The sequence below is a fragment of the Nilaparvata lugens genome, chromosome 3 (assembly GCF_014356525.2).
Source record: "Nilaparvata lugens isolate BPH chromosome 3, ASM1435652v1, whole genome shotgun sequence".
NCBI classification, from domain to species: domain Eukaryota; kingdom Metazoa; phylum Arthropoda; class Insecta; order Hemiptera; family Delphacidae; genus Nilaparvata; species Nilaparvata lugens.
The window spans coordinates 17,130,640-17,141,037 of NC_052506.1; positions in this window are offsets into that span (position 1 = coordinate 17,130,640).

Below are 10,398 nucleotides of genomic sequence, written 5' to 3' on the forward strand. Positions count from 1 at the left end.
CTTTTGTCTGTCTGTATGTAACGCAATTACGGCCCAACGCTTTGATAGAATTCGATGAGATTTGGCAGGAATATTCCTTTTTTAACTGCGCGTCGATGTATACACAAGGTTTTTTGAAATTTTGCATTCTAAGGATAATATGAAAAGAAATGTAATTCCTCCATACTCTGAAATACTCCATATATATATGTAACAGAAGACACTTCAAAGTTTGTAATATAAATTAAAAAAGGAGACATAAGACACAAATAGATTGAAAACACTTAAAAACTTACATTAGAAATGGGGAAATTTTCGGGAACTGAGTTCCCTTCCTCAACCGAGCAGATTGCAGTTTGAAATCCAATGGTCGTGTGACCACAGAGTACGCACGGAGAGTCAATTGTAGCAGCAGAGAGCAATCATGGCTTACTTGGTTCCTTTTGATGGATTACGGTATAGTCAAATGTAATAAGACCAGAATCCAAAACTGCAATTGAATACCGGTATAATTAGCCATATCAAACTTTCTGATACCCTCCATACACCTCTCTCCATTCTCTCTCTGCAACAGTTCATAGTAGACTAATCCACAACCAGAGTGGAGAAAACAGGTTTACGAAACTTTTCAGGTTCAAACATGAAAACTAAATTTTATTTTACTTTTTGTAAGTAGCCTACTATAAAATAGACCAGCTTTTCTCACTTAGCCTTCAGTCTTCACTCAATGTTCAACGTGAGATTCATACAGAACTACTGTACCTATCAAGCGATTCAAGGAATAAGGTAAGTCAACACATTTAAATACTTATTTCACAATTTTATTTATCATTCTAAAGTCCCCTTTCCCTCTTCCATCAATTTTATTCTTGTGCTAACATATCTCCTCTGTCCTCTTCCTACAATATTCCTGAATATGTGTTTAACTTTTAAAAATATATCTTCCTTTATTAAAGGAAGATACATTTTGTTGAGCTATTACATCTGTGTAATATTGTGGGAGGAAAACTGTGAGTTCTTCTGTCCCTGATTTTAGGGTGAGAAGAACTCTCTCTCCATATACTGTGAAAAGGTAGTTGGCCTTCAAAACCTTGTATGTTACCGACTCGCACAAATCTCTAAAAGCGGGTACAATAGACGGTCGGTATTTGCGACGGGGACAAATTGAATTTATTCAAATTAAATTTCTCCCTGTCACTGTCAGTACCGCTGCTAGAATTTGAGCAAGTCTTGACGGTCCTCCTTTTTTTAGCCACCGACTGCCAGCCTACATGTCATCAGAATTAGTTATGTCGACGAAGTAGTTACATATTACAGGAACAGCCTACCCAGACATGGGCATGACTTTGCCATCGGGGACCAGCGCCAAGGCCAAATCCCCCCCCTCCAGGGGGTGGGGCTAAACCAGTTCCCCTCATCAAGGGGACACTACTCCCCTTCTCCCCAAAATCCGTCTGATCCTCCATTTTGCTGATGATATAGTCAGACCAGTCATTCCCCTCTCCCTTCAACTGTTAGGAGTCGTTCCAAAGGTGTTGAAGCTTCACCCGGTGAGTGCCTCCATCTAGTGGCGGAGATCCCAAGCTGTTGCATAATTGGTTATAAACAGTATACCTTCTTATACTATACTGCACCAACATACTGACATAATACTTTAGTAGCATTTATCAAATCAAACAAATTACTATTGCTGAAGGAATCACTAACACAATATTATCTAATATTCTATAAGATTTATAAAAATTGCAAACATTATCATGTAAGAAATTTAAACTATTCAACCATTTTCTTGTTTCAAGTTCCAATGAGTTATTGTAATTATAATTCAGAGCTGATTTTAAACAGGAAACAAATATAAAAAATGTGATATCCTGCTCTGTTTGTGATAATTGATTGGAATATATGCATCTGAATCTGAATTATCTTTTTCAACTGAATTTACAATTTCCTCTTCAAATGAAAAATCATTTTCTACACTCTGATTGAGAGTCTTAGCATTAGCATTCTTTTGTAATGTAGAATTTATATCAACTTTCTTAAAAGCATAGGTGTAATTATCATTATTCAAGATATCCCACTCTGTTTGTGATTTGAATTTACAATTCACTTTTCAAATGGAAACCCATTTTCAACACTCTCATTTAGAGTAATTGGAATAATATTAGTATTTTTTTTGTAATGTAGAATTGATGTACACTCTTTTAAAAGTATAGGTGTAATTATCATTATCAGAACATGAATTAGAAGCTGTCAAAATAATAGTATAGTTCCCTTTTGATGGACTATAAGTCGAATGTAATAAGACCAGAATCCAAAAACTGTAATTGAATATATAATCAACCATATCAAACTTTCTGATACCCTCTGTACACCTCTCTCCATTCTCTCCCTGCAACAGTTCATTGACCGAGCGAAGTGAGGTCTAAGATTCAAGTCAATGGTTTGGCATTTCTCTTAATGTTTAAATGTTCCACATTTATGGCAAAACGCGGTAATAGATTTTCATGAAATTTGACAGGTATGTTCCTTTTTTAATTGCACGTTGATGTATATACAAGGTTTTTGGAAATTTTGCATTTCAAGGATAATATAAAAGGAAAAAGGAGCCTTCTTCATACGCCAATATAAGAGTAAAAATCAGTCTATAGAATTATACATAACAAGCAGTCAGGCTCGCTTTGCTCGCCATATCCGTCTAGCCAGGGGGCTCCGCCTCCTGGACCCCCGACTGGATTGTCCAAAAATGAGATCAGCGGGCTCGCTTTGCTCGCCTGCATGTAGACCTCAGCGGAACCTCTGTACCGAATTTGAACATATTATGTCAATTTGATCTCGAAAAACATCTATATAGGCGTATCTTTGGTGAACAAAATTCTACCACCTCAGCTAACCTGTATATACTGAATTTTTTAAAATATATTTCCATCAATTATAGAAACAGGTGAGGAAACACAGAAAAGATGAGAAAACGCTAATTTTGGGTGCATCTTTGGCATTATTTCAAATTCCTTCTAACACAACATTATTGCACCCCAGCTGAGCTTCTGTAGTAAATTTGAACATTTTCTGTTCATTTGTTCTCGATATAGCTGAGAAAGCGCAAACAAATGCTGGAAAACGCAGATTTTGGGCGTATCTTTGGCGTTATTTCAAATTCCTTCTAACACAACATTATTGCACCCCAGCTGAGCTTCTGTAGTAAATTTGAACATTTTATGTTTATTTGTTCTTGATAAAGCTGAGAAAACACTAAAAATGCAGATTTTGGGCGTATCTTTGGAAATTTTTCCAAATCCGTTCTTATTGTGCCTCTAAAGGGCCAACTGAACACACCTACCAAATTTGAAATGTTATGTCATATTTTTATCATATGTTGGGACGATCCAGTCGGGGGTCCAGTCTAAATGTCTGGTTAAAAGGATATGGCAAGTGAAGCAAGCCTGACGGCTAGTAATATAATATTCCCAGGAATAGCTCTGATTGAAGTAGCAGTACCCAATCAATTTTTCCGTGATAAATCAGGACCTCCTAAATAGGCATTTAGGAGGTACTGGATAAATTGGTATTTAGGAAGTCCTGGATAAATGCATTTCAATCTTCAACTTGGTTCCAACCTAACAAAGTCAACTCAACTTAATGCCAACCTGACAACATTTTTAATTTAGTTACCAGAACAACAATTTTGAAGAGGTACTCTCTCTAGTTTAGTTCTATATTAACATATGGTATTGGCATTTAAATTATAATTTTAAGATATTGGAATAAGAAGAATATACATGCTAAAAGACAAACTTTAAACCCTTAAAAACCACCCTTAGAGTTAAAATATCGCCAAAAGATTTCTTAGTGCGCCTCTAATGGGCCAACTGAACATACCTATCATTTTGAACGTTTTGGTCCAGTAGATTTTTAGTTCTGCGAGTGAGTGAGTGAGTGAGTCAGTCAGTCAGTCAGTGAGTGTGTGAGTGCCATTTCGCTTTTATATATAGGCTATAGATAAATCAGCTGACAAGTGATTACACAGATGTGTGGAGAAGCCAGTCTATTGCTCTATTTTCATAAGGTCTATAGTTTCAATCAGATACTTGTAGATGAGAATACTGTGTGAGGTCTACTGTTCACAGAACTACTAGTAGTAGACTAACCCACAATCAGTGTGGAGAAAACAGGTTTGCAAACTTATGCAGGTTCAAACATGAAAACTAATTTTTTTACTTTTTGTGAGTAGCCTAATATAAAATAGACCAGCTTTTCCCACTTAGCCTTCAGTCTTCACTCAGTGTTCAACATGAGATTCATACAGAACTACCCATCAAGCGAATCAAGGAATAAGGTAAGTCAACACATTCAAATACTCATTTCAACAATTATCATTTATATTATTTACCTATTTATTTTTTCATTCAAATACTTATTTCAACAATTATCATTTATATCATATATTTATTTATTTAATCATTCAGACCGAAATTTATCATCATTCTAAACCCCCCTCCCCTCCTCCAACAATTTTATTTTTGTACTCACATACCATTTCTGTTCCTCCCACAATATTTTTGAATACATGTTAAACTTTCAAAATATATCTTCCTTTATTAAAGGAAGATATATTTTGTTGTGTTATAACATATGTGTAATGATATTGTGGGAGGAAAACTGTGAGTTCTTCTCTCCCTGATTCAAGGGTGAGAAGAACTCTTTCCCCATACATGGCAAATAACTAATTTGATTCCAACACCCTTTAAGTCACAGACTTACTCAAATCTCTAACAGTGGTAGAGGGCTCCTATTTGTGATGGGGGCAATTGAATTTGTTTAAATTAAATTTCTCCCCGTCACTTTCACTACTGCTGCTAGCTGAATTTGAGCGAGTCTTGAAGGTCCTCCTCCTTTTAGCGACTGGCTGCCAGCCTTGCCCCATCATCAGAATCAGTAATCTCGACCTGCACATCTGGTGACAGGGTCCTGCAGGGGTCTGCCATATGACAGGTGCAGTCGGTAGTAGGGCAGCCACTGTTGGAGGGAATGGGGGCGTAGTCTGTAGTTGGGCGACCACTATCGGAGGGAAGGGGAGTGCAGTCTGTAGTAGGGCGGCCGCTGTCTGAGATCTGATGTCGCTGCTGAATAACTCCCATCCATGTTCCCAACTTAGGAAATTGGTTGTTATACCAAGTTTCAAAGGAGTCAAACAGCTCTGGCGGTACCATTCTAATATTGTTGTTAGAAGATGTGCTTGCTACGCCTCGGCGAAGGTGACCTTAAAAAAATATAATTAGATTACATATTTGAGTAAATCTAATTCAGGAAATTGAGTGAAAGGGTATAGGATAATAAATATGTATATACAAAGAAACAAGAAGTTGAAAAAAGTTAGCATGAAATGATGATTGGTTCTGACAAATTCTATTTGGTATAGTATAAGTCTCGGTGGAACATACAATTTCAACAAATTGATGAAATCTTATATGAATATAATAATTATTATTATTCTGAATTTCATATAATAACATTAATCCTGTAATACATCCTCCACTTTTTAATTTTCAAACTCTATATGCTAACTCCAAGGCTTTATTGGAAAAGCTATCATACAAAATATATCTATATATTTATATAAATGTACTGGATTTTGTGTTAAAACTTTGTATAGTTTATGTTATCGATATGGCTCGAAAGCAAAGAAATTATTAATCGTACAATCTAAGTAATATTTTGATATTTTTTGTAAGATCTATTTGACCCTAAATGGCGGAGGACTAAGATATTCAAATTTTATGTTAATTTGAAAGTCGGAAATGAGATTTGTAAAAATTGAGAAAGGAGAACCAGCACTCGCCAACCAAATGCCACCATAGAGGACCCCAAATATTTTAGAGCGTAGTACCTTGCTAATGAATTTGTAAAAGTTAAAGTTAAATCACATTATTAAATTTCTTAAAGGACTTCGTGATGCTATTGTAAAGCAGAAGTCATTTTCATTTTTAAATAAATTTATAACCCCTTGGAAGAGACGATTCCGGCTACCATATTCCCGGACCACATGGAGTTGGATCGACATCAGCGGCTTACAAGAAGATTTTCGACACGTGAGTGATAAATATTGAATTAGTGATGGGCGCCCTAGTGCTTCGAATTAATCTAATAATCAAAGCTAGCTCGCCGAAAGGGTTTTTATTATAAATTAAGAAATTAATAAGAGTAATACTTGCGCAAGTAAAAAATTAGTATTAAAGGTATTTTATTAAAAGGAAAAAGATAGATCAATACATTTCAGAAATTTCTATTGAATCAAAGAAGTATAAAATCTAGGCTATTAAAACATATGCATATGATATTTAATTTTTGCAATATAATTTGCGATAGTTTGTTATAGCTCTAATTCACTAGATGAATGGCTCTACCTATTCCGTCAGGTGCCGAATCTTGCACCCTGAGATAAAAAATATATATTCGATATAAAGAGATCTACTAAGTACTGGAGATTTTAATATATATATATATATATTTGGATTATTAGTGGCTAATTTATCAAGCTGATCTTAAAGCACATATTTTTTAATTGAATTGTCCAAGTCGACAAGTATTAGCAAGCGCATATCGCAGCTACATGCAAAAGAATGCATATGATTTTAAGATAAAGGCACATGGTAATGATTCGTGCCATAAATCTAGAATATAAAGTTTAGCCTGTGATATTTTACTGATTTCAATTATTGTTCTATTTTTATATTATATTTTTTATCGCTCTTGATATATATTTTTTGCCTCGATTTATTTTTTGCATTATTTGTTTAATATATGTATGAAACGTTTATGGTGTGCAATTTATTTTTTATTCCTCAACACTATAGTATAAGTATCATATTTATATATATTTATTTTTTATTGAATTACAAGAGTTATAGGAGAAGCCCATATCTAGGCCTATCAAGATTTTTGAGACTGAATCCTATTAAAAACTACGACCTAATTATATAATTATATCAATCTCATGCTTTACCGACTGATGCCAAGCAGGAGGCTAATCGTTATTTAAATATAAAGAATAACGTCAGATTATATAAAAACTTTTTATTTAATTTATTTTTCTATTATAGAGTTGAGGAAGCCCTGATTCTGAGGCGACCAATTGTATTGAGTTTATTAAATTGAAGGCCAATCGGAGAGCAGCTTACAAAATTATTCTAGGAAGAGACAAATTTTTCTGAAAACCTTTTTCTTCTGGCTTAAGATCTCGACCTGAGAGGACGCACATAGAGTTTAGGGTTCTTTCTTCCTTTAAATTTTAAAATTGCCAAGCCAACCCCTTTTTTAAATGTGAAATATTTGTATTGAATGTTAAATTATCTGTGAACTCAGTGTTGTTGAAGAGTTCGTAATTTATAATCAATTCCCATAAGTATATCTTTAATTCAGAAAGAAATCTATAAGAATCTGGACCACGCGCTAGCCCAGCAGAGACGAAAGGAGCCTGCCTAATTAATTATTGGAAATAATTAATTCAATCCACGAGACCGTCAAGAACTTCATGAATGTGAGTGATAAGTCAAACGAGCTCATTTTAGGTTTTCTACGTATAGTGGGGAAATTAATTAAAAGCGCTATTCAAATTAACTTAAATTAAGAAAAAGTCACAACGTGTTGAGTGATATCACATAGGTCATAAGAACATTTTATAAATTTATTTGATATATGTAGGAGGCTTACTTCCATGCACAGCCCAAACTCATATAAATCCCTGAGATCTCATGTTTGAATAATAATTGGTTAATTATTAATTTTGTTAATTGAACAAAGTATATCATATCAAACTTATAGACCAAACAGGTTTTTATTTGCAGAATTTTGTATTGACTGGAAGTCTAAGCATCAGTATTAAACATAATATATTTATAAAATTTGAAACTCACTATTGTAAAAGCTATTTGGTAATGATTCGTGCCATAAATCTAGAATATAAAGTTTAGCCTGTGATATTTTACTGATTTCAATTATTGTTCTATTTTTTATATTATATCTTTATCGCTCTTTATATATTTTTTGCCTCGATTTATTTTTTGCATTATTGTTAATATATGTATGAAACGTTTATGGTGTGCAATTTATTTTTATTCCTCAACACTATAGTATAAGTATCATATTTATATATTTATTTTTATTGAATTACAAGAGTTATAGGAGAAGCCCATATCTAGGCCTATCAAGATTTTGAGACTGAATCCTATTAAAAAACTACGACCTAATTATATAATTATATCAAATCTCATGCTTTACCGACTGATGCCAAGCAGGAGGCTAATCGTTATTTAAATATAAAGAATAACGTCAGATTATATAAAAACTTTTTATTTAATTTATTTTTCTATTATAGAGTTGAGGAAGCCCTGATTCTGAGGCGACCAATTGTATTGAGTTTATTAAATTGAAGGCCAATCGGAGAGCAGCTTACAAAATTATTCTAGGAAGAGACAAATTTTTCTGAAAACCTTTTTCTTCTGGCTTAAGATCTCGACCTGAGAGGACGCACATAGAGTTTAGGGTTCTTTCTTCCTTTAAATTTAAAAATTGCCAAGCCAACCCCTTTTTTAAATGTGAAATATTTGTATTGAATGTTAAATTATCTGTGAACTCAGTGTTGTTGAAGAGTTCGTAATTTATAATCAATTCCCATAATATACCTTTAATTCAGAAAGAAATCTATAAGAATCTGGACCACGCGCTAGCCCAGCAGAGACGAAAGGAGCCTGCCTAATTAATTATTGGAAATAATTAATTCAATCCACGAGACCGTCAAGAACTTCATGAATGTGAGTGATAAGTCAAACGAGCTCATTTTAGGTTTTCTACGTATAGTGGGGAAATTAATTAAAAGCGCTATTCAAATTAACTTAAATAAAGAAAAAGTCACAACGTGTTGAGTGATATCACATAGGTCATAAGAACATTTTATAAATTTATTTGATATATGTAGGAGGCTTACTTCCATGCACAGCCCAAACTCATATAAATCCCTGAGATCTCATGTTTGAATAATAATTGGTTAATTATTAATTTTGTTAATTGAACAAAGTATATCATATCAAACTTATAGACCAAACAGGTTTTTATTTGCAGAATTTTGTATTGACTGGAAGTCTAAGCATCAGTATTAAACATAATATATTTATAAAATTTGAAACTCACTATTGTAAAAAAAATCGAATACAATATGGAAATAGTTATTAAACCTAACTTTTAAAGAGTTATATTAATGTAATTTGTACATGTTGGAGATCATACCGACACATTGACGTTCTTTTCGTAATATATGTACATGACACTTGAAACTTTTAACACCACAACAATTATCCAGAATAGGCACTAGCAGAGAGTCCATTTTAATATTCCGGTAATTTGGTAGTACACTTGGCTATTTACTCGAAGTAATCCATAATAACGTCACCATGAACCAGTCGCGGCTAACTCGCAATTTCCTACTTCAGCGACCACCCCAAAACTATGTAGCTATGACACCGGCCGACCAACCACCCCAGACAACGCAGCGGAGACCCCATGAGAGAGAGAGGGAGGCAGCATATAGTAGAGTAAGATTGGGAGAGATGACAGACTTTTTTGCTCGAAAACCCCTCCCCCTCTCTCCCCTCGTCCATCCCTCCTCCCCTTACCCCCGCCTGTAGGGTGGGGGGGGTTCTAAAAATAGATTTCCCCTTCCCCCTGCCAGTGGAGGTGAGGGGGAGAGAGAGAGATAATCTTTCTCTCTCTTTTCTAAAAATAGATTTCCCCTTCCCCTGCCCAGTGGAGGTGAGGGGGATGAAAAGAGAGAGATATATCTTTCTCTCTCTCTCCTTGCCCAGGTGAGGGGAAAAAAAAAATTCCCTTTAGGAGGAAAAATTCCTCTCTATAGTGACAGATTGAAGTGAATCCATATTTCTACATCTAATGCTATACTGACAGATTGAGGTGAATGCTAGATGAGGGAAAAAATCTCTTTGAGAGGGAAAAATTCTCTACTGACAGATTGAAGTGAATCCATTTTCTACATCTAATGCTATACTGACAGATTGAAGTGAATCCATTCGCTCTAATGCTATACTATGATGCCAGACTCACTTTGAGAAATTCCTTTGTGTCAGATAAAGTGAATTCATATTTCTACATCTAATGCTACTGACAGATGAAGTGAATCCATTTCGCTCTAAGATATACTACATTGACAGGTCAAGAGAGAGGAGGATACGGCCCCTCGCTTCTCACAACCAGCATTACTGCTTTCCCTTTTTTACTCGCTCCATCTCTTTCCCGCACCTTCTAAATTCCTTTTTTGCTATTACGAAAGGGAGTAAATGAGATAAGGATCAGGTTCCATTTTGATCGATCGTTCCTATACTGTCAGATTAAAGTGAAACGTTTCTCACCAGC